The sequence below is a fragment of the Phocoena phocoena genome, chromosome 11 (genome assembly GCF_963924675.1).
Source record: "Phocoena phocoena chromosome 11, mPhoPho1.1, whole genome shotgun sequence".
Classification (NCBI taxonomy): Eukaryota; Metazoa; Chordata; class Mammalia; order Artiodactyla; family Phocoenidae; genus Phocoena; species Phocoena phocoena.
This window is the reverse complement of record NC_089229.1, coordinates 84,368,567-84,391,500: the sequence shown is the minus strand read 5'-3', so window position 1 is coordinate 84,391,500 and position 22,934 is coordinate 84,368,567. Positions and strand designations below refer to the sequence as shown.

At 38.9% G+C, this 22,934-nt stretch overlaps 1 pseudogene; it reads right to left on the bottom strand.

The window, feature by feature from the left end:
* LOC136131437 (poly(A) polymerase alpha-like) overlaps positions 1 to 22,934 on the bottom strand; it is a 120,681-nt pseudogene that overhangs the window by 33,009 nt on the left and 64,738 nt on the right.

Sequence of the window (22,934 nt, the reverse complement as noted above, 5' to 3'; positions counted from 1 at the left end):
GCAGAGAAAGAGTGGAGAGGATAATCCCACCCTTTTGGAATAACTATAGAAAAACATTAAGAATCAGAAAATGGAAATATGTGAAGAAGTAAAGAAAGGGGAGGCAGATGAAGAAAACTTCTTAAGTGCGTGGAAGTGATGCGGTTGCCAGGATCTAAGACAAACCTCTAGCAAGCTAATTTGGGGGCAGAGATACTGACATTTTTGGTAAGAGACTAATAAGTGATCATCTTCAGACTTCATCTGATTGATCAAGGAGTTAGTCCCTTGGCTCAAAAAGAAGTGAAATATATTCACATCTTCACCATCACCATGAGTATGAAATGTTAGTCGCTCTGCTGTAAACATCAGCAAGTGTGGACTCTGCTGCTTTTACAGACCTGTGTTCCACACCGCAGTTTGTTCTATTAATGGCATTGAATCAGCTGTATTCCTCCCCGCTTATATTCATTGCATTAAAAAATAAGTAGGTACAGATACATGCATTGTGTTCCTTAAAAGAGGCTATGATGAAATGAAAAAGGTGTTTAATAAAATATAATAAAAGTATTTCACTTCTCAGCCGTAATAAGTGGAATTACAGGAGGAGGCGGAGGAAACCTCTCACAGGTGGACAAGCCCTAAGCTGCCTTCCCTTATTCTCTACTTAAAAGCTATCAATTTAGAGCTGTCCTATGTATCGCCCTGTGAATTGAACAAGACTTTTCAGTCTTTAATTAAGGGTGAAAAACTCTTTGAACATCACAGCATTCATCTGTTCATGTGTGGAAAGCCTAGTGTAACAAAAGAATTTAATCAAACTACAAGCCTAATAAAGACTACACTGCCTGAACTAAATGATGTTACTGCAGTAGCGGCTCATAGTTTTACACTTAAAAAAGCAGGTCAGAGTGTTCATTCATCTTGATTAGCAATGCCAACCTAATTACTTCTGGAGGAAACAGTAATTAGCTGGAGTCTCACCTCATTAATCATGACATTCTTGTAGCAGACTATTTTTATCTGATAAATGGCTTGGATTGGAACAAGGTGTATATTTGAATTCTAGTTAATTGTACACAGCTTGCGGCATAACAATTCACATTTTTATCATTTAACTACTTCCTTTCTGCCAACCTCTTGAGGAGCTTTTGTTGGTTACTCTCATTCTTGCAGTGAAAATAATCTGACTTAATGAGAGGATCAGTTGTGCTTGTTAGTGAGCATATCATAAACAATGTCTCAAGGAAGCAGAGGAGAGGATGTAAGATCTCTATGTGTAGATTAAGTTGTTCAAATAACTGTGGGACACTTATTGTAAAGTTTCTGCAGTGAATTCAAAGTGATAGCATTTTATATCTTGGCCCGGTAGCTTCTATAGGATCATGGACAGCAAGCAGTGCTATTGTACATTAGGCAGGGAATCATAGTACATTCAGTGTTCCTAAACCAGTGCCAAAGAGAGCACCATGTTTAAAAAGAGGTAGTATAATCGACTCTTCATATCTGTGGGTTCAGCATTCGCGTATTTAACTGAAATTCAAAGTCGATCTGTGGTTGGTTGAATTGGGGATGTGGAACCCGCAGATACGGAGGGCTGACTGTACTTGCTGTTTTAAATGACGGACTTGAGCATCCTCGCGGATTTTACTACCCTGGTCCTGGAACCAATCCCCTGTGGATACCAAGGGATGACTGTAATTGGAATCCACAGTCTACTTAGCTGCTGTTCGGGTCACTCTTTTCTGCAGTCTCATAGCTCTGACCACTTCTCCTCTGTCCCCCTCAGTCTTGTATTTCCCAGGATGAAAACACATAGTTAATCAGAATATCTTATTTGTTGCTTTCTCCAATCCTGGTTCCTTTCCAAATTATGAGTCTTTCAATGGAGCCCAAAATGAACACCACTGAGTACAGAGAGAATTCTTGAATTTGTTCCATGTAGAAATGTAGAATGCTTGCCTGTAGCTAACTGCAACATCAGGATATTACTACCAGGAAAGGTCAGTGGGGATTGAATAGGATGGCCTTAGCTACCTATGTCCAAGGTCAGGTTCCTTAGTCTTGCATATTCTCCTTAAGAAGAGTGGATCCATTTCTTAAGGTCTGACTCACGTTAACCAAGTTTATGAAGACTGATGTATGAAATAAGAACGTCAGTTTTAAAAATTTCAGTAAGAAATGGCTTCACATGTATGGACACAGGATTAATATGGATTTTCTCTGTTGTCAAGCTAGATAGAAAGCAAAATAATAATCAGCCAATTTAATAATATACAATGTGAAATTATGGTCACAAGGGCCAGAATGTTTATAATGGGCTTTGTCAACACAGCATTATGTCTCTGTAGGGATATCTACATAGGAAGTTAGCTCATAATTTGAGAGTTACTTGATAATCAAGTAAACAGAATGGGCAGAATTAGACGAATTTCATGTTTAATGGAATCAGCCTGATATAGTAAGATGTATCCATCTTTCTGTTAGAGTTCTCCATTAGCCTCAACTCCTCTTTCTTGGACAATGCTAGACTGGACTCTGCCAGCCTTTTTCTAAATGATATTTTTTTATTTACAGGCTGAACACTGCTTTTTGCTTAATTTGTTCTTTTTTTTTGATATATTAAAATAATTACTATAGTTATAATTGAGTCTTGCTGGCCTGGGTACCGTTCTGCTTCCTCCAGGTGACTTTGTATATATATACATGATATATTCATCAGCTGGTTTTATTTTCCTTTTTCCAAGTTTTCTGGGCACCTCATTGAGGCTAAGTACAGAAGTCACTCTACTTATAAAAAAGTCGTTCCTAAGTCCATTTGCACATAAATCAGAATGACACAATATTACTTAAAGCCTGAAAAGTATAATACAGGCTTTAGGATTAGCTTTAAAGTTAATAACAAAGCCAGAGCAATATTCCTGTGAAGGGTTTAAGCTTTCATTTTCCAAGCGCATTCCCAAAAAATATGTTTGGAGAGTTGAAACAAGGCATGCTCTTCTCCCAGTTAACACGCGGTCTATCAGATAGCTTTCCCAAAATATTGGTTTTGTCTGCATAGCAGGTCTGTTGAGACCATTACACGCTCCCTGCCTGGTTCCTGCATAACTAGCGTGGGGGAACTCTGAGCTTCGGGTGAAGTTCGTACCACCTCTCAGCTCCATAAGGAAATTGGGCAGATTCAAACAAGGCCTTGACACATGGATTCATCTATGGTTTGTAACAAAGGTTTCATCTGCAGTGTATTGACGATGCGTAGCATTTAAGTTCTCAAACCAATGGCCAGTGAATGGATGTCCAGTTTTGATGCTCATCATCTGGCCACGTCCTCATAGTTGTTCATTGTCCTTATTCACTTTTCCTCACCTGTTGCTGATTCCTGTAGATCAGTTAGGTCAGGCATTTTTCAAATGTCACATGATTTTTTTTTCCCTAAAGAATTTTCCTTCTGGTCCAATGATTCTTCTCACCTGGTGGTGTAACATTTCATCACCTTCTCACCACTTTCAGTTTTAAAAAATGTTTTCTCTTTTTATTTCCATTGTAATCATATGCCTGTTTTTACCATACTTCAAACTTGCTGCTTTTTAACTGGACATGGTGTGGCTAATAATAGCTGTACCACTATAAAATCTCTCAAAACCAGACTCAGACACAACAAACAGGTGCTCTCTGAGAATGAAGTGGCTGGGTATGACGCCTGCAGTATCTCTTGGTAACAGGCGAAGTTGACTTTTTTCCTTCTTTCAAGTGGAGTGTTGCTTTGTTCTTATGTATGAGAATTCACAAAGGTACAGGTTGAAAGTTGAGGACTTCCTATTCTGAACATATGGCTTGGTTGGTGATATCATTTTTGTTGTTGAGAACTTGCTTAATATGATAAGCAATAATAATATCAATAGTTACTAATTCTTTTGTTGTTTACCAGGGTCCAGGCACTGTTCTGAGTGCTTTAACTGTTTTCACTCATTTAATTCCCATATCAACCCTATGAAGTATCATTTTTATTCCTGTTCTACAGATGAGGAAGTTAACTTACCCAATATCACCCAGTGAGAAGCAGTAGAGCTGGGATTTGAACTCCCGTGTGTTGGCTCCAGAACCCGCTCTTAACTATACTCTTAACTACTTCTCATGTCATGGGCTTCTTGTCATAATATCCCAAAATACAAAAAACTCCAAAGAAAGAAAATAATGTTGACTGATAATCCCACCATTCAGATAAACTATAGTTTTTATTTTGATTACATGCACTTCCAGATTTTCCCCCAGAATAAATTTGCTGCTTGTTTCACTCAGAAAATGTAAGGAGTATCTTTACATGCGTATAGATATATTTACTGTGTCATTTTTAGAGATTGCATTGCATTTTAATATTTTTAGCTATCATATGTACTGAAGCAATTTGTTTCCCATTATAAGCAATGACACAATGCATAATCTTGCGGAGAAACCTTTGTTCACATATTTATTTTTCTTTAGGAAAAGTTCCAGAAGTGGAATTACTGGATTGAGGAAGAGAATGGATATTTTTAAGAGTTCTTATACCTATTGCCAAATTCCCTTCCAGAAATGCTATATCAGTTTGTACTCCCACCATCAGCATATGAGATGTCTGCTTTCCCATACCCTGAGCATCAGGGGGTTCTAGCATTCTCTTCTTTTTCTTTGTTAATTTGTGCCCCATTTTAAATGTGTGCCTTCTTTGTTTTCTGCCTCAATGTATTACCCTTCAGTTGTATTTACCTTGATTACTTTACCGCTTTATGCTTCAGTTTTCTCTCTGTAAAAATGATATGATAATAGTAGCTCCATCAGGGTTGTTGTAGGAGTAACAGTTTTTCACGTATATACTGCATCGAGAAGTGCTCAGCACACAGAGTTTGCTATAATTATTGTTATTATTATTACTTTTTCTATTATTGCTTATTATGTGTTAGATAATCCAGCTTTTCTTGGGTATTTTGAATTTTAACGTATTCTCCATGATGTAGCCATCTCAAGTTCAATCTACGTATTCCCTCTTATAGTCATACATTCCATGATTTTTTTCAGATATTCATGCTCAAATTCATTTTTGTAACCCAGTAGGGAACCATTTTTTCTATCTAAGACTAAAGTTGAAATAGAAAGTACTGCTGTTTAATCTGAAATTGTAAAATTGGAGATAATATTCTTTACAGATAAAAATTAAAGGTCCAAGATTCATAAATAATGGACTTATCATTTCCCAGCATCTACTGCTCGTACTTCTCATGGTTGCAAGGATCCGTTACTTCCCTGAGCTGCCCGACCCTCCCACCCCATGCTCAGTTTTGTTTCAGTCGCTGGGCTAGTTCTGGTGGTGGGAATACATAACTCGAGGCAGGTCAGTATCCTCAAACTCAAATTCTTCAGTAAGATTTAGGACCTGCTGACCCTGTCATAAAGGCTGAGTCTCCATCTTGCTTCTAGAGTGGCCTGGCTGTCCTCAAGCCCAAGACTAATACCAAGAGATTAAGATTTTAGGACCTGTGCTCTCCTTCAGTTTAGTCCTGGTGCACAGGTTCTGGCCTCGGTTCTGGCATTTTGATTCCCTCCAACAGTTCTAGACCATCAAGTGAGGACCATCACGCCTGTGTCCCTAGCCCCAAGTATGAATTGTAGGATTTGAAAAAGTTCTAAAAACCAGAGTCCATTCCTCTCCCATATGAGTTGCTTCTACGCTACTTCCATTAACCAGTTGTCAAGCCTCTGAATGAACACACCAATGACAGGGAATTCACACATGTCAGAGCCAGCTCATCTTCAGACAGCTCTAATATGAGAATGGGTTCAGACAAAACTCTGCTTCCTGATGCCTTCACCCAACACAGATCTGTCCCGTAGAAGTTTATTGTTCTCTTTCCACAAGACAGTTCTCCAAATGTTTGGAGACAACTATTGTGCCCCCTCAGTCCTCCTTCTGTAGACTAAGCAGTCCTAGCTTCTGTCTCATTTCTTAATGCTAAGTGACTTGATTTCGTACCCCTTACCCTACGCGTAACTTCTTTGGATCCTTCCAGCTTGGTAACGCGTCTTTGAAGCGTAACAGGTTTCCAGATATGGTGGGACCAGAGCAGAACAGATGCAGCCCGTTGCTTCCGTTGTCCTGGGTTCCATAATCCTAACAATATAAGAGCATATGAAGATTATTTTGGTCAGCTATATCGTGCTGTTAATTTATAATAAGCTTTTTGCCGAAATCTGAAGTTTTTTTCACATACACAGCTATTAACTTTTCTCCTCCCTCAACCTACTTCCATTTTGCACTTGTACTTTTTTCCCCTACCACATGTAGGACCTTATATTATTCAACTTCATCTTGTTAGAATCAACTCATGGTTGCATCCAATTGAAATCTTTTTGGATTTTGATTCTCTGAGGTGACATGTTGGCTGTCTATTCCTAGCCTATAACATCCATAGTTTTACAAAGTACCACCCAATTTTTCTGACAAGTCAGTGATTATGATGTTAAGGGCAACATTAAGGACAAAGCCTTGTGTCACCCCACAGGAGATCTCTCTTCAGCTAGGACTCTTTTTATGGGTGTGGTTGATGTAATAATCAGGACACTTTCTAATTGTGGATTTTATTCCATACATATTTCTTGTCTGAATAAAGCAGTTCTCACATTTTATTTCAAGAAGATATTAAGAGATGTACCTAGACAGGATTCAGTGCCATATTTTAAAAAGTTTGGGAGATGCTCCTTACTATACTCTCTTCTTTGAGAGCCACAGTGCACATTATTTTATATATTTCTCTTCAAAATCTGTATTTTGTTTAACTAATGTTTTCCAGATGTACTTGTGCATGAACCCTGCTCTCGGAATACCTACGAATATCCTGTGGAAGTCTGTTCTCTGCAGACACCAGTTTGGAAAATACTCCCCGCAAAGGTGAAATGAGAAAGCCTGTCAAATGTCTTCCTGAAACTCAGACATTTCTATGTCCATAGTATTTTCCTTGTCTCCCACTCCAGTAATTTTATCAAAAGAGAAAATGAGCTAGGTCTGTCTCGAATCGTTCGTCACAAATCTTGGTTGGCTCCATACAGATCCCATTTGATCTTCTCAACTCCAGCCCTGCTCAGAATCAACAGAGAACTCGAGTTCAATGAACGAAACACCCTCTTCTACTCCTCATCTTTTTAAGTCGATTAAGTCAATATTAGCTCCTCTCAATCTTCTGGTGCCTGTCCTTTACTCCAAGTTTCCTTAATGCAAATTCCAGTGTGGTCCAGCCACTTCATTGTGTGGTTTCTTTCAGAAGCCTGAGATGGAATTCACCTGGTCAGAAGCACTTAGCTCATCTTATAAAACTGCCTGGCATTTTGAACGTGATTCTGCCCAGTCCTGCTTTTTAATCCCACCTTGTGAGGTTCATTCTTGCCTTTCTGGGCGAGCTAACATTTCTCTTGACAGAAGATACACGCAAAACAGGACCGGATTATCCTGGACTTTCTGTCATGCCTTCACTTTCAGTGGCCCCAAAGTTGTGTATCTCTTTTTGTTGTTGTTGTTGTTAGTTTCTTTATCTACTTCAAAGAAAAAAAGCTCTTTTCATTGATTGTTAGCATTTTTGAAAGCCTTTTCTCGTTCTCGGCTTTTAGCCTGCCTGACACTGCTCTTTCAGGTCCATGACCCTTGTCTATAGCTCACCTACATTTGGTTGCCATGTTTTCTCTTTCCTCTTCCTCAGCGGGATGATTTGACATTGCGTTGTCAGAATTTTATGTCTGTGAGCTTTTCTTCCCTCTTGGGCCACCTCCCCTCTCAGAGTTTCTAAGGATCCTACCCAACTAATCTTTTTGAAATCTATTTTCTTAGGGCTCGGGTCTTCCCGTCACTGGCTCTTAACATATCTTACATGAGATGACTGCATTCTTCCAGGGGTCCTCCATTCTCTAGCCAGTTTCACTTCTTAAACACCACTAGACTCAGCGTTTCTGTGTCTCCCTTATTATTTCTTCCTTCACAGAGATGAAATGATTGGCCGGGAAAGTCAAGAATCCATTTTACCGACAGGAAATGGCTTCCAGTGCTTATCTCAATAGAAGAAGTTCCCTAGTAGTTGTCCAGCCAGAGTTTGTTCTTGGCAGACAGACTTACAGTTTATCTTCCCATGCAGTGTTAGAAAGGTATGAGTCCTATGAAGGAAGTGCAACTAAGAGAGGCACATAAATAAATAGAATTAATTAAAACAGGTTTGTTGTGATAATTAGTTTGGTTTACAATAGGGTATTTGGATGTTAGCAGACCTGAGAATGCTTTAGGACAGTATCTTCTATTTCTAACTATACCTCTTGAGGTATTCTGTGAATATATTACAGCGAATGAGTTTTACTAACTGATTTTTTTGTTATAAATTATGCAGTTCTGGAAAACACAAGAATGCATTTCATTTACGGAATAACGTTAATTCTTTCAGTTCTCTTTATTGATCACCCATTGACCTATGGTGGCTGATGATTTAGCCACGGAGAGGCCCAGAAACTGTCTGATGCTACTAAGAACAGATAAAGGGACTCATCCAAGAAATCAAAGGACCCTCCCTTTGGAGACCTGTGATCTTGGCAATGGGGAGGGCTGCTGAGAAAGTGTTATGATTTAATAAAATTCTTACTACTAGATAAATAAGATAGGCTAATGTCTCCCCAAATCTGGCCCCCCAAATAATAGGCTTTATTTTTTTTCACTCGCAGATCCCTTGTTTTGAAACATTGTCTTTGGCACTGTTTTTGTTAAAATGATTTGTTTTCCCATTATCTTTAATGATATATACATACAGTAAGTGCCACTCAAAGGTTCTGACCAACATGAGATAATTGATGATGGTTCACTCGGTTGACGTATTTCTCCCCAAAAACAATTAAATTTGATGTTTTATTTAGCCTTTCAGCCTTATCATGAGAAAATTAATCATAAAGCTGTTTAGATTTATAAATGGCTAGAACTAGTTCAGGGGCTCTCAGGGACCCTAACAGAGAAGGATTGTATTTTTACTGGTCATTGGGTACCCAGCTTCTCGTCATGATGCAGTAGATGTCCATAACGACTGATTTTTAGCAGTTTTAGTCAACACTTGATAATGTAAGGAGAATTTGGAAAACTGAAAATAGATAATGAGGGAGCCTTCATTTAGTAAATAGTTTCTCCCTCCTCCCAAGGATCTCTGACTGATCTCGGGTGGTCTCTGACTGCAGCAGCTTGAAGCAGGGTTTTGGTTCCCGGCCAGAGACTGAGGTCGGGTCACGGCAGTGAGAGCACTGAATCCTAGCCACTAGACCAGTGATCAGTGACAAGGCTCTGGCCCTTTGGCTTTGCAGAAAAGAATTCCCACAAAGACGGAAAGTAGTGAAACAAGTAAAGTGTTGATAAGGAGAAAAAAAGAGTACAGTACGTGTGGATAGACACATGGGCGGGATCAGAGAGAGAGCTGCACCCTCATGGCAGTTTGAATCACTTTTACGGGGCATTTCTTCTGGGTTTCCTTTGACCAATCATCTTGCTTTGCCTGGTTCGGAGTCGGTGTTTGGTATGTCCCAGGGTTCTCCCCTGTGTGTGTGCGCATCTCTTAGCCAAGGTGGATTCCAGCAAAGAGGCCTATGGGTAGTGACATCACTTACTATGAGGTGGCGCCCCCTCCCTTTTTGACGTCCAGGGAACCTTTCTGCGCCTGTGTAGTCAGGGAGGTCTCCTTGGTTTCAAGAATGAGGAATATGTGGTCTTTTATCTCTTATCTGGGCAGGGCCCAGCCTCCTCCATCATCCCGCTTTTATGGGGTTTCTGCTATTATGGAGTTTCTGTCCACAGGGGAGAAACTGTTCAGCCTGGGGTCCATCTATCTCTGGCCTCATGACTACTTAGTATTTCCTCGTGTATGTTCTTCATGTCTCATAAAGGATGGAAATACTAAAGGCGAGAGAAACACACAAAACACGTTTGGCAAGAGGAAGAGGAAGGGGAGAAGGAAACAAGGGGCTGAGGACGCCAGGGCGTCTCCAGAGAAATGCTGAGTGAGAGGCTTTGCTCCCCACTCTTCTAGGCCAGGCTTAAGATGATGGGGAGTCTTCCAGCAGTGATCAAGCTAAGTCAATAATTGTGCATTTTCAAGTATACAAGGCAAGAGAACCTGTTTTTCTGAAAAACGAACTATTTTATTCTAGGCTTTCATTATGAAGCCAGCTTTTTTAAGTAGTGATTTTATTGGTATGTAATTATCCAAGTTGTTGTTAATAATTTAATTTCCAGAAGTAATTGAGTTCGGAATAATGCAGTAATAGCTACCATTTATAAAGCAGCCATTATGCACAAGGCATACCACAAACATTTTTCTAGACCTACCATCACAGTTCAAGCCAGTTTTTATGTGCTCCTAAACAGTAGAAAACTAAATTTCAAAAGCTTCAGCAACACGCCTAAATGTCACACAGCCAGAAAGGTTCAAATTTAGATTCCAGCTCAGTTCCATTTGCTTCAAAGCCCAAGTTCTTTCCCCTTCAATGCTGTGTCTGTCTTTGTGATGTGGACAGCTGTGTAGCTCTGGATCTCGTTAAGCTTTTGATTACACATAGGTGTGTTTTCTTTTCAGTACACTCATTTTATAATATCCCCAGGGGAGATTTTGAATTCTTGGGATTTTGAAGAGCCTAGAACTAGATATCTCTAGCACTTTAAGAAAAATGCCTTTGCCCTTCTGAATTTTGATTGTGGAACTAAAATGCTTCCGAGAACGCTTTAGGAAGGAAACTGAAAGGAATTAACTTTGACTTGAAAAGAAAAAGACAAGAAGGTAGTAGAAATAGATTTGAAAAAAGAGATTCACAGAAGAGCATCACTACTATATCAAGGGATTCCTGAGACAGCTTTGGAGGTTGTTTGGAAGGGGTAAGCCAGTCTGTTTTTCAGTTATGTCTGTCTTTTCTACTAGACTGCGAGCTTTTGGAGGATAAGAGACAAGCCTTTTTCGTCTTTGAATGTCCAAGGAAGAGTGACTAATGCATCAAGTATTTAAGAGTGAAGAGTGACTAATACATCAAGTATTTAATCGATGCTTCTGATGTGATTGGTTGAAAGGTCAGTTGTCTTGAGTAGAGGGATGCAAAACTTTAATTCCTCTTCGCATGAAATGAAACAGATTTTGGCTGCTAGAGTGAGTGACCTTGTCAATTATGGGCAAGACCCTCAGTATCTAGAGGGGCAGAAAAGTTTGGATTCAGTTCGTATAATTGTTGGGTCTAACACCCAACCTAACTCTTCAGTCACGAGCACCCAGGTGACACGTCCCCCTCCCTCTTCCACATACACAGATACAACTCAATTGCTGTTAAAACATCACAGGGTGGTTGCTTCCCTTTTTTCTGCACTGTTCCTCTACTCAGCAGAATGGCTTAAAGCTTGAAGGAAGATCTCTCAGCCCCACCTCAATCATTGTCATCAAGGAGAATAAAGCACATTTCCTAAACAGGAAGGTTGTGGTTTTGAGATAAGATTTGAATGCTTTGTTGGGTTTGATTTTTATCTTAATCAGTTAACTAGCTAGTTAATTCGTTAAGTCAGTCAGAAGTTAGGCAGAACTAGACTAATGAATCGGCCGGGGTGGGGGGGGGCACAGGTGAGGGGAGAAAACTGCAGCTGATTGAAAAATATGCTTGAGAAGCCGCCTGTTTGCATAAGCCCAGTTCTTAGCGCAGAGCTGAGATCTGCCAGAGCGAGCAGCTCACCTGTGTGGGGACTGGTGCCCACAGTGGTCTGCGTATATGAAGTCTTCAGTGGCCAAACACTGAATTAAAAGAGTGAAGAGCAAATGAATTGAAGAACAAAAGACAAAAGATCTCCTGATTTTTTTTTTTGAACTCTAGACATTGAGGCTAATGACAATATGGTGAAGGTATCATATACAACATTTAACTTGTTTCCATTTCCGTCTTGGGAGGAAGCGTTTTTGTTTCTCACGCCTGCTCAGACCCCTGCAGGGTCCCCTCCGCCTGCAGGGGAGGTCACTGCCCATCCTAAAATGCATTTTGTGAAGAAGGAAATGCAATGCAGATCATTTTAGGGAAATACAATTTCTCACTTACGTAAGTCATTGAACATTCCCTGTTGCTGCAGTTTTGTCTCCTGTCTCATGGTCTTGTCTCCTGGTCCCAGGTTCTTTATTTCGGTCTCACATTGATTCCCATTTCTGCTCACCCTTTTCAATCTGACCCCATCCTGACTCTTTTTGCATCTCCTGTATGCTTTCTGCTCCTGTGCCCTTCACAGCCCAGCTCTTTCTGCCTGCCTCTCTCACATGTCTCTGGGGCCACAAAGAATCCTGTACCTACCCCTTATGAGAAGTGTGGGGTAGGTCATATGGTAGTTCTATTTTTAGTTTTTTAAGGAAACTCCATATTGTTTTCCATAGTGGTTGTATCAATTTACATTCCCACCAATAGTACAGGAAGGTTCCCTTTTCACCACACCCTTTCCAGCGTTTACTGTTTCTAGATTTTTTGATAATGACCATTCTCACCGGTGTGAGGTGATACCTCATTGTAGTTTTGATTTGCATTTCTCTAATAATTAGTGATGTTGAGCATCTTTTCATGTACCTCTTGGCCATCTGTATGTCTTCCTTGGTGAAACAGAACTACCATATGATCCAGCAATTCTACTATTGGGCATATACCCTGAGAAAACCATAATTCAAAAAGAGTCATGTACCACAATGTTCATTGCAGCTCTATTTACAATAGCCAGGACATGGAAGCAACCTAAGTGTCCATCGACAGACGAATGGATAAAGAAGATGTGGCACATATATACAATGGAATATTACTCAGCCATAAAAAGAAACGAAACTGAGTTATTTGTAGTGAGGTGGATGGACCTGGACTCTGTCATACAGAGTGAAGTAAGTCAGAAAGAGAAAAAGAAATACCGTATGCTAACACATATATACGGAATCTGAAAAAAAAAAAAAAGGTACTGATGAATCTAGTTTCAGGGCAGGAATAAAGAGGTAGACATAGAGAATGGACTTGAGGACATGGGGCGGCAGGGGAAAGCTGGGGCGAAGTGAGAGTAACATTGACATGTATACACTACCGAATGTAAAATAGTTGGCTGGTGGGAAGCAGCCGCATAGCACAGGGAGATCAGCTTGGTGCTTTGCGATGACCTAGAGGGGTGGGATAAGGAGGGTGGGAGGGAGGCTCAAGAGGGAGGGGTTATGGGGACATGTTTATGCCTATGGCTGGTTCACTTTGTTGTGCAACAGAAACTAACACAGTATTGTGAAGCAATTATACTCCAATAAAGATCTGTTAAAATAAAAAAAAAAATCCAAAAAAAAAAAAGAAGTGTGGGTGAAGGGCAGTGTTCAGGCATTCAGCACATGTATTTTATGCACTTGGGTCCTGCGTAGACCAAAAATGAATTCATGACGCTGTTTTGTTAATATGGTATTAATGCAAGATCTTAAAATACAATTCTCCTTTTGATTTTGGATACAAATGAATTTATTTGTAACTCATTCACCAAATATTTAATAGATTCATTATTAGTTAACATGATCTATCACAGCTAGGTAAATTTCAAAAAGGCAGATGGGCAAATATCCAAAAAGCAGAGACAGAGGCTTATTTTCTCAGAGTGACTGCTCGTGGATCCTTTCTGTTGACCTCTTAAAACACAAGTGACACAACCTTGTTCAGTCAATGAGTATTTATTGATTGCCCATATAAAGCGTGATAGATATTTAGGAATTTGAAGTTAACAGAAAATATTAGGTAGACACAGGGCTTACCCTCAGGTAACCAGGAGAACCTGCTTAAATAATGCTGAGAAAATTACCATCTAGGATTTATGTTTAGGAACCATAATTATTATCATCCAATGTTTGAAATATTCTTTGATCTGTAACATATAATTATCCATCATGATATAAAGTTTTAGATTTATTCTTCTGTCACTGAGCTACTCTATCCTCTTGAAATTTCTTTAGCTGAGGTATAATCAGAATATAGTCAAGAATCTGGATACATTCATTTGCCATATTCCCTGGAAAAACATCAATGATGCAAAATGGGAGGAGCAGGAATGAAGGAATTGTGAGCTGAGTTGGGAGATACGAAGGACTGGGCCTCTCCTTTATGAAAAATTGGAAATATCTGTTTTGCCTTTATTTCTGTGCTTGCAGTTTTAGAGGTCCCATATCAGGGAAGCAAAAGAAATTACCCTTATGGGAGGACCGTGGTTCAAAAAGATTTTATATGTTCACTACAATATCCCATATTTCAGTGACATTCCCAATTCATTTACTAAACAGAAGTAGATCAATTGCTGTAGTAAATAGTTATTTATTGTGTTTGGCTACCTAACATCTTAACTTTCCAACATCTGGGAATTTCCTATTTTGTGAGGCAGGTACTGCTTCCCACCGTAAAGGTGGACATGTCAGATAATCACCTTCCCAGCATTTCTTGTGGGTAGCGTATGGTCACATGACCTCAAATTCTGCCAAACACACACTTCTGCCTAAATATATGTGGGAAGCTGGTGAAGAGAAGAGGAATTGGCCAGATTCCATTCGGATAAAGTGGTGACAGAGATGGCAGTTGCACCTGCTCCTAAAGGCAGTGGGGCATTAATATGGTGTCCTGGTCCAGTGCCCGGTGTTGGTGTTGTCTGATAGTAGAGCCATCTGCAGGGTCTGTGCCACTGGGGGTGGCAGTGGTGGTTGCATAATTTTGGGAACAGTTTCTGATTGACAGGCCCAGAGACTTCATTCTTTAGTTTTTTTATCTGTTAATGCCCAACATTCTTTAAAAAAAATCTCCTTTTAGGTGAGTTAGGGTTAGTTTTTGACACATGCAGATGGAAGCCTTAATCAATACTTTACAATATTTCATGGAATAATGATCAGAACTCACATCTTTGGTTTTATTGGGTAGTCTTCAAAAAACATTATCTTCTCAATTTTAAAATCTTGAAGAAATTTTTTAGTGGTACACTTCCATTTGTAGACCAAGATGATCTTTCCAAAAGGCAAATGTTTCTATTTGTACTGTAATATTGGCATAAAACCGATTTCCGGTTCTAATGAACACATGGGGAATGGAGCAAGAGCTAGAACAGGTGACATGCATAGTTAGTTGAACAGGTCTTCCTTTGACCGCTTGCTCTGATAGAGCCTCAGAGAAGTTTCAGGCTGGGGAGTTAGGCTTTCAGGTTGGAGATGTAAATCCTAGGATTTTAGGGGGCTGTTTCTTTTCTTTTTTTTTTTTTTTAACAATCTTTATTGGAGTATAATTGCTTTACAATGTTGTATTAGTTTCTGGTGTATAACAAAGTGGATCAGCTATATGTATACATATATCCCCATATCCCCTCTCTCTTGTGTCTCCCTCCCACCCTCCCTATCCCACCCCCCCTAGGTGGTCACAAAGCACTGAGCTGATCTCCCTGTGTGCTGCAGCTGCTTCCCACTAGCTATCTATTTTACATTTGGTAGTGTATATATGTCAATGCTACTTTCTTACTTTGTCCCAGCTTACCCTTCCCCCTCCCCGTGTCTTCAAGTCCATTCTCTACATCTGTGTCTTTATTTCTGTCCTGCACCTAGGTTCGTAAGAACCACTTTTTTTTTTTTTAGATTCCATATATAGGTGTTAACATCCAGTATTTGTTTTTCTCTTTCTGACTTACTTCACTGTATGACAAACTCTAGGTCCATCCACCTCACTACAAATAACTCATTTTCATTTCTTTTTGTGGCTGAGTAATATTCATTGTATATATGTGCCACATCTTCTTTATCCATTCATCTGTTGATGGACACTTAGGTTGGTTTCATGTCCTGGCTATTGTAAATAGTGCTGCAATGAACATTTTGGTACATGATTCTTTTTGAATTATGGTTTTCTCAGGGTATATGCCCAGTAGTGGGATTGCTGGGTCATATGGCAGTTTTATTTGTAGTTTTTAAAGGAACCTCCATACTGTTCTCCATAGTGGCTGTATCAATTTAAATTCCCACCAATAGTGTAGGAGGGTTCCCTTTCCTCCACACCCTCTCCAGCATTTATTGTTTGTAGATTTTTTGATGATGGCCATTCTGACTCGTGTGAGGTGATACCTTATTGTAGTTTTGATTTGCAATTCTCTAATGATTAGTGATGTTGAGCATCCTTTCATGTGTTTGTTGGCAATCTGTATACCTTCTTTGGAGAAATGTCTATTTAAGTCTTCTGCCCATTTTTGGATTGGGTTGTTTGTTTTTTTGATATTGAACTGCATGAGCTGCTTGTATATTTTGGAGATTAATCCTTTATCAGTTGCTTTGTTTGCAAATATTTTCTCCCATTCTGAGGGTTGTCTTTTCGTCTTGTTTATGGTTTCCTTTGCTGTGCAAAAGCTTTTAAGTTTCATTAGGTCCCATTTGTTTATTTTTTATTTTATTGCCATTACTCTAGGAGTTGGGTCAAAAAGGATTTTGCTGTGATTTATGTCATAGAGTGTTCTGCCTATGTTTTCCTGTAAGAGTTTTATAGTGTCTGGCCTTACATTTAGGTCTTTAATCCATTTTGAGTTTATTTTTGTGTATGTTGTTAGGGAGTGTCCTAATTTCATTCTCTTATGTGTAGCTGTCCATTTTTCCCAGCACCACTTATTGAAGAGGCTGTCTTTTCTCCAGTGTATATTCTTGCCTCCTTTATTAAAGATAAGGTGACCATATGTGTGTGGGTTTAGCTGTGGGCTTTCTATCTTGTTCCATTGATCTATATTTCTATTTTTGTGCCAGTACCATACTGTCTTGATTACTGTAGTTTTGTAATATAGTCTGAAGTCAGGGAGCCTGATTCCTTCGGCCTCGTTTTTCTTTCTCAAGATTGTTTCTTGAGCACCCAGTTGCTAAGGGCCTGAGAGAAAACTGTCTTCTGTGAGTCCTTGTACAAGTGACATCACAGGATGTGGTAGGCTTGAGCATGCTCATGGTGGTACCGCTGATACTCAGTCATGCATTGTGGTGTGACACTGGAGAAATGTGACACAAAAGCACCTCTACAAGGGGCCAAAATGTCCAGGTGGGTAGCTCTTTGAGTGCCTAGTTTCATTAAGGATAAACTTCAGAATGTTTTGAGAAGTAGACAGATGACTCATCCTTTAGGTAAGCCTCCTAAAATATTATCATTGAAAGTTAGGTTATAATGAAGAGTTGGAGGTTAACTTTCTGGAAAATACCTGGAAATTCACGTTTTTTCCCTTATGATCGATACATAATGAGAGAGAGGCAGGTTGACATCTTCTGGGTGGAGAAAAGAGACTGATCAAATCACATGCCTGAAGAGATGGCCACACCATCTTGGGGAGAAGAGATCAAGGAAGGATCTGGAGTGAGGACCAACAAAGGGGCCAATTTCCATTCCATAGCTGTATTCTCTGGAGGGCGAGTTATTAGCTTTATTTCCTGGAGGGCAGTCTTCATGAAGAATGGTGGTTGGCTCTTTATTATCTGTGCCAATAATAAAGGGGAGAGGTAAAACCCAGATAGTATGTGTCCCCAGACAGTTGAAGCTTAGTTTAGAATATCCTTTTTTTAAAATAGATCTTTATTGGAGTATACTTGCTTCACAGTACTGTACTAGTTTCTGTTGCACAACAAAACAAATCAGCCATATGCATACACATGTTCCATATCCCTCCCTCTTGAGCCTCCCTCCCATCCTCCCTATCCCACCCCTCTAGGTCATTGCAAAGCACCGAGCCGATATCCCTGTGCTATGCTACTGCTTCCCACCAGCCAACTATTTTACATTCGGTAGTCTATATATGTCGATACAGTATGGAGGTTCCTTAAAAAACTAAAAGTAGAACTACCATATGACCCAGCAATCCCACTACTGGGCATATACCCTGAGAAAACCATAATTCAAAAAGAGACATGCACCGCAATGTTCATTGCAGCTCTGTTTACAATAGCCAGGACATGGAAGCAACCTAAGTGTCCACTGACAGATGAATGGATAAAGAAGATGTGGTATATATACACAATGGAATATTACTCAGCCATAAAAAGAAACAAAACTGAGTTAGTTAGAATATCTTTTTAAAACAGTAGAAATCTTAGAAGCTTTGCCTCTTCATTTTATATTTTTTCATAGGTGCATCTTATTTAATTGAAGAATGGTAATAACATCTCACCATTTGTTGAGTTTCTGCAGTGCTCCAGGCAGCGGGCTGGGTGCTTTTTCCGTGTTGTCTCATTTAGTTCTCACAAAAACTCCTTGAGGATGGTACTATAATTCTCACATATAATTTTGTACCTTTAGTGTGAAGACCTGCCCCGGAATCTGTCATCCAATGTCTGTAGTCACACCGATAAGTCATATAAATAGAAAAAGCTAAGAACTCACAAAAGTTTAAAATATAATTTCCTTCCAGTTACTTAGTAATTAATAAGCAAACAGGTTTGTTATCCTTAACACTGCTGATAATCAGCTTCTAGATACTTGAAGGCTTATTCTTACTGAATATTTTCATAGGAAATTCAGCTGTGCAGAAACAAAATCATAAACAAGTACACCTGTGCATTACTTTTTTTTTTTTTGTAACCACATTGGCCCTGGGCTGGGAGTGTTTACATCACCTCATCTTTTATGCTATTTAATGTGCCTAGGTACCATGTCAACGTGGTAGTTATCCCCATTTTTAAGTCAGTGGTGATCAAACTTTTACGTACATAGAAATCAGCCAGGGTGCTTGTTAAAAAGGTACACTTGTGGGCCCCACCCCAGTGATTAGCACGTATTAAGTCCTAGTAACCTAGTTAGTCAAGCTAAAAATCTAGGCATTACCTTTTAATCCTTTCCCACAAATTCAGCATCTGACTTAGCTAGCATCACGTCTTGTCAGTTTTACCTACAAAACATCTTGAACCCATCCATTTTTCTTTATTGCTAATATTACCACTCTAGTCCAAGTCACTATTCATTCTTTCCTGTACTACTGTGATACTATCCTAACTAGTTTTCTTCCTTCCACTCTTGCCTTCCCCACACCCCAATCTCCATGCAGTAACCAGAGGGCTCTTTTAAAAATAACCAGATCATGTGACTCCAATGCCCCAAACCCTCTGCTAACTTCCTGTCAAGCTTAGAATAAAACCCAGGCTCCTTCCTCTGTCTCACAAACCCTCCTTGGCTGTGCCCTGACTGCTTCTTCTTCCTCATCACCCGTCACTCCTTTCTTCCACCCCCAGGCTCCATCTACATTATATTATTTCTTTTCTTGGAACATGCCAACCTCCTTTATGCCTTGGCAGGCTGTTCCTTCTGCCTGGAAGGTGCTTTCTTGGCTCTTTGAGTGTCTCGCTTCTCATCATTCACTTCTCAGCCTAGATGTTGCCTCTCCAGATATCTCTCTTGAATACCCAATCTTGTGACCAACTGGTAACTATCAAGTACTTTGTCCTATTTTAATTCTCCACAGAGCATTTATCATCCTCTGTTATGTGGATTGTTTGATTGGCTGTCTCCTCCCACTACGATGTAAGCTCTTTCAGAGAAGGAACTTTGTCTATCTCATTGTTACCATGTCCCGAGTGCAAAATAATCTTTCCTCATTATTTACACAGAAAATATTTGATAAATAAACAAATAAATGGGAATATATCAAGAAGCAAGACACAGTTCTTACACTCATGGATTTTACAGTCTCATAAAGTGCATAATTTATTATACTCTCAGGGTTTATGAGTGGTCAAAGAGTTGATATTTCTTAACTTCAACCTCAAAGGTCCTTCCCACAGTCCTTTGCAGGCTGTTTAGCTGCTAATACATGAAACACATATTCCATTTCTTTCGGAGTAGGTTAGATCAGCTTATAAAAAAAATAGCTCTTAAGCCACTGATGAAAATATTATTGGACCCTCTATTTTATCCAGATAAGTCATCTGTGTCCCCAAACTGTTAGCATTCTGTTACTATATATTTTAGTGCACAACAATGTTGGTAGGATGTCAAGTATTTTCCCAGTGTTTAATGAAATATTAAAGCAGCGTGATCTAAAAGACCCTGTAAGGGATTTTGACCTGGGCTCCGGAGAAATACTTAATAATTTGTTTTGCCTCTAAACTATTTTGTGACCTCCGGACCCCTCTGTCCCTCGGTTTCTCCATCTGTAAAGACTAACTAATGTAACAGAAATCTCTCATTTTCAGGTAACATAGAGGAGAAAGTCAGATTCTTCAAATCTCATAGCTATTCCCTAGAGATCATTGAGGAGCCTTGAAAAAATCTACTGGCTCAGCTGGTGAGAGTCATTTACTGCACCAGTGTTCTGAGGGCGGGCTGCCAGCCTGGGATCCTGCATGGGCATTGTAAGGTCTTGTTTTTCTTAATGCTATTTTCCCCACGAGCCTTCCAGAATGTCTGAAATGTCTACCGCAAGAATAGCTCCTTTGGGTTAAGAGGTTATCTCCAGGGAGACATGTTCAAAATGAGCTCCTTGTATAGATAATGCATGAGCGCCATTTAGCACATCTGCACCGATTGGATGATTAGAATTGAAGTTGCCTTCCAGAAGAAAACTTGAGCTAAGGGAATGGAATATGTTATCTTCTGCTCCTTCCTCCCATGAGTCTGTCCACCCTTGAAGCCGTTACGGAGAACTTCTACAGTCAAAACCTCTTCTAGGCCATAGATAGATTTTAAGAAAATTTAACAGCCTGCCTCTCTCAAGGAGCTGTCAGTGTAGTGGAGCTGATGAGTATGTACAAGTTAACTAGATTACTAAGGCAACATGAAATAAACAGAGGAGGTTATAAAGACGGAGCAGCTCATGTTGACATGGAATACTGGGAACAGCTTTGTGGAGAAGATGGCATTTCATTTGAGCTTGAATTAGACTTTGGAGAGCAAGAAGGATTTCAGTAAACAGAGGTGGAATGATGGGGGTAAGAGTAAGAGAGGAGATAGCTTCCTAATCTGGGAGAACAGCGTAAACAGAGGCAGCGTGAATTTTAGTGAAAATTTGACTTTGGAAATATCTGGGCAGTGAGCTATTTCCTATGAATTGTTTTCAGTTGCTTAATTGAGGTATAAATGACATACAATAAACTGCTCTTAAGTTTGTATATTTTATGTGTGTGTGTGTGTGTATATGTATATAATATACATATGTATATATACATCTGTGAAATAATCACTGCAGTCAAGACAGTGAACAAATCCATGTCCAAATTTTCCTTGTGCCTCTGGATAATTTCTCCCTCTAGCCCCCTTCAGACAACCACTGACCTGCTTTCTGTCACTATAGATTAGCTGGCATTTTCTAGAGCTTTATATAAATGGAATTATATAGTTATTTTTTTATTATGATTTCTTTCACTTAGCATAATTATTTTGAGATTCACTTATGTTGTTGTCTGTATCAACAATTCATTCCTTTATATGGTTGAGTTATATTTCATTATATGGGTATACCATCATTTGTTTCTTTATTCACTTATTAATGGACATTTGATAATTTTTAGCTTATGGCTGTTACAAATAAAGCTGTATGAACAGTCATTCAAAGTGTTTACATGAACATGTACTATCATTTCTCTTGGGTAGATACCTAGGGGTAGAATGGCTGGATTGTATGCTAGGTGTATGCTTAACCTTTTAAGAACCTGCCAAACTGTTTTCCAAAGTGCACATACCATTTTATGTTCCAGCTAGCAATGTAAATGACTTTTAGTTCTTCTAAATCTTCATTAATACTTGGTATGGTCAGGGTTTTAAATTTAGCTCTTGTAATCAATGTGTGGTGGTACCTAACTGGATTTAATTTGCATTTTTTCTAAAGACTAATGATATTGCTCATCTTTCTGTACTTATTTGTCATCGGTATATCTTTTTCGATGAAATGTCTAAATCATTTGCCCACTTACTAATGGGGTTGTTTTCTTTATATTGAGTTTTGAGAGTTCATTGGATACATGTTCTTTGTTGGCTATGAGATTTAAAAATATTTTCTTCCCGTGTGTGGCCTGGCTTTTCATTCTCTTCAATGTGTCTTTTGAGGCACAGACTGTTGATTTTTCATAAATTCCAATTTATTAATTTTTCTTTTTATGGATATACATATCCATATTTTTCATCATTTCTAAGAAATTGATGCCTACTCCAAAGTCACAAAGATTCTAATTTATGTTTTTTAGAAGTTTTATAGTTTTTGATCTTACATTTAGGTCTGTGATCTATTTTGAGTTCATCTCTGTATATGGTGTGAGGTATGCATTGAAGTTCATGTCTTAATTGTTTGTTGAAAATGGTACCATTTACTGAAAAGATAATCCTTTCTCCACTGATTTGCCTTTGCATCTTTCTAAAAAGTCAGCTTTTCACATATGGGTAGAAAAATTTATGGTCTCTTTGCTCCATTTTATTGGTTTGAGTATTTTTACTCAATAAAGATAGTTGTGTATTTTTATAATAAATCTTGAAATCAGATAGACTTAGTTCATCAACTGTCTTCTTCCTTTTCAAGTTATTATGGCTATAGGCCCTTTGCATTTCCAGAATCAGTTTGCCAATTTCAACGGAAAAGCCTGCTGAGATTTTAATTGGGATTGAGTTGAATCTACAGATCAATTTGGGAGGAGTTGACATCCTAACAATATTAGGTCTTCTTTAATTTCTTTTAGCAATGTTTTTTTTTTTTTCATTGTACAGATTTAGCACATATTTTATGAGATTTTTCCTCAAGTATTTCATGGTTTTTGATGCTCTTGTAAAGGGTATTTAAAAATTTTTATTTTTTGATTGTTCATTGGCAGTATATAGAAATTCATCTGACTTTTGTATTTTGACCTTTTATCTTAAAACTTTGCTAACTCATTTATTAGTTCTGACAGCTACCTTTAGAAGATTTCTTTCTAATTTTTATTCTTTGTTGTTGT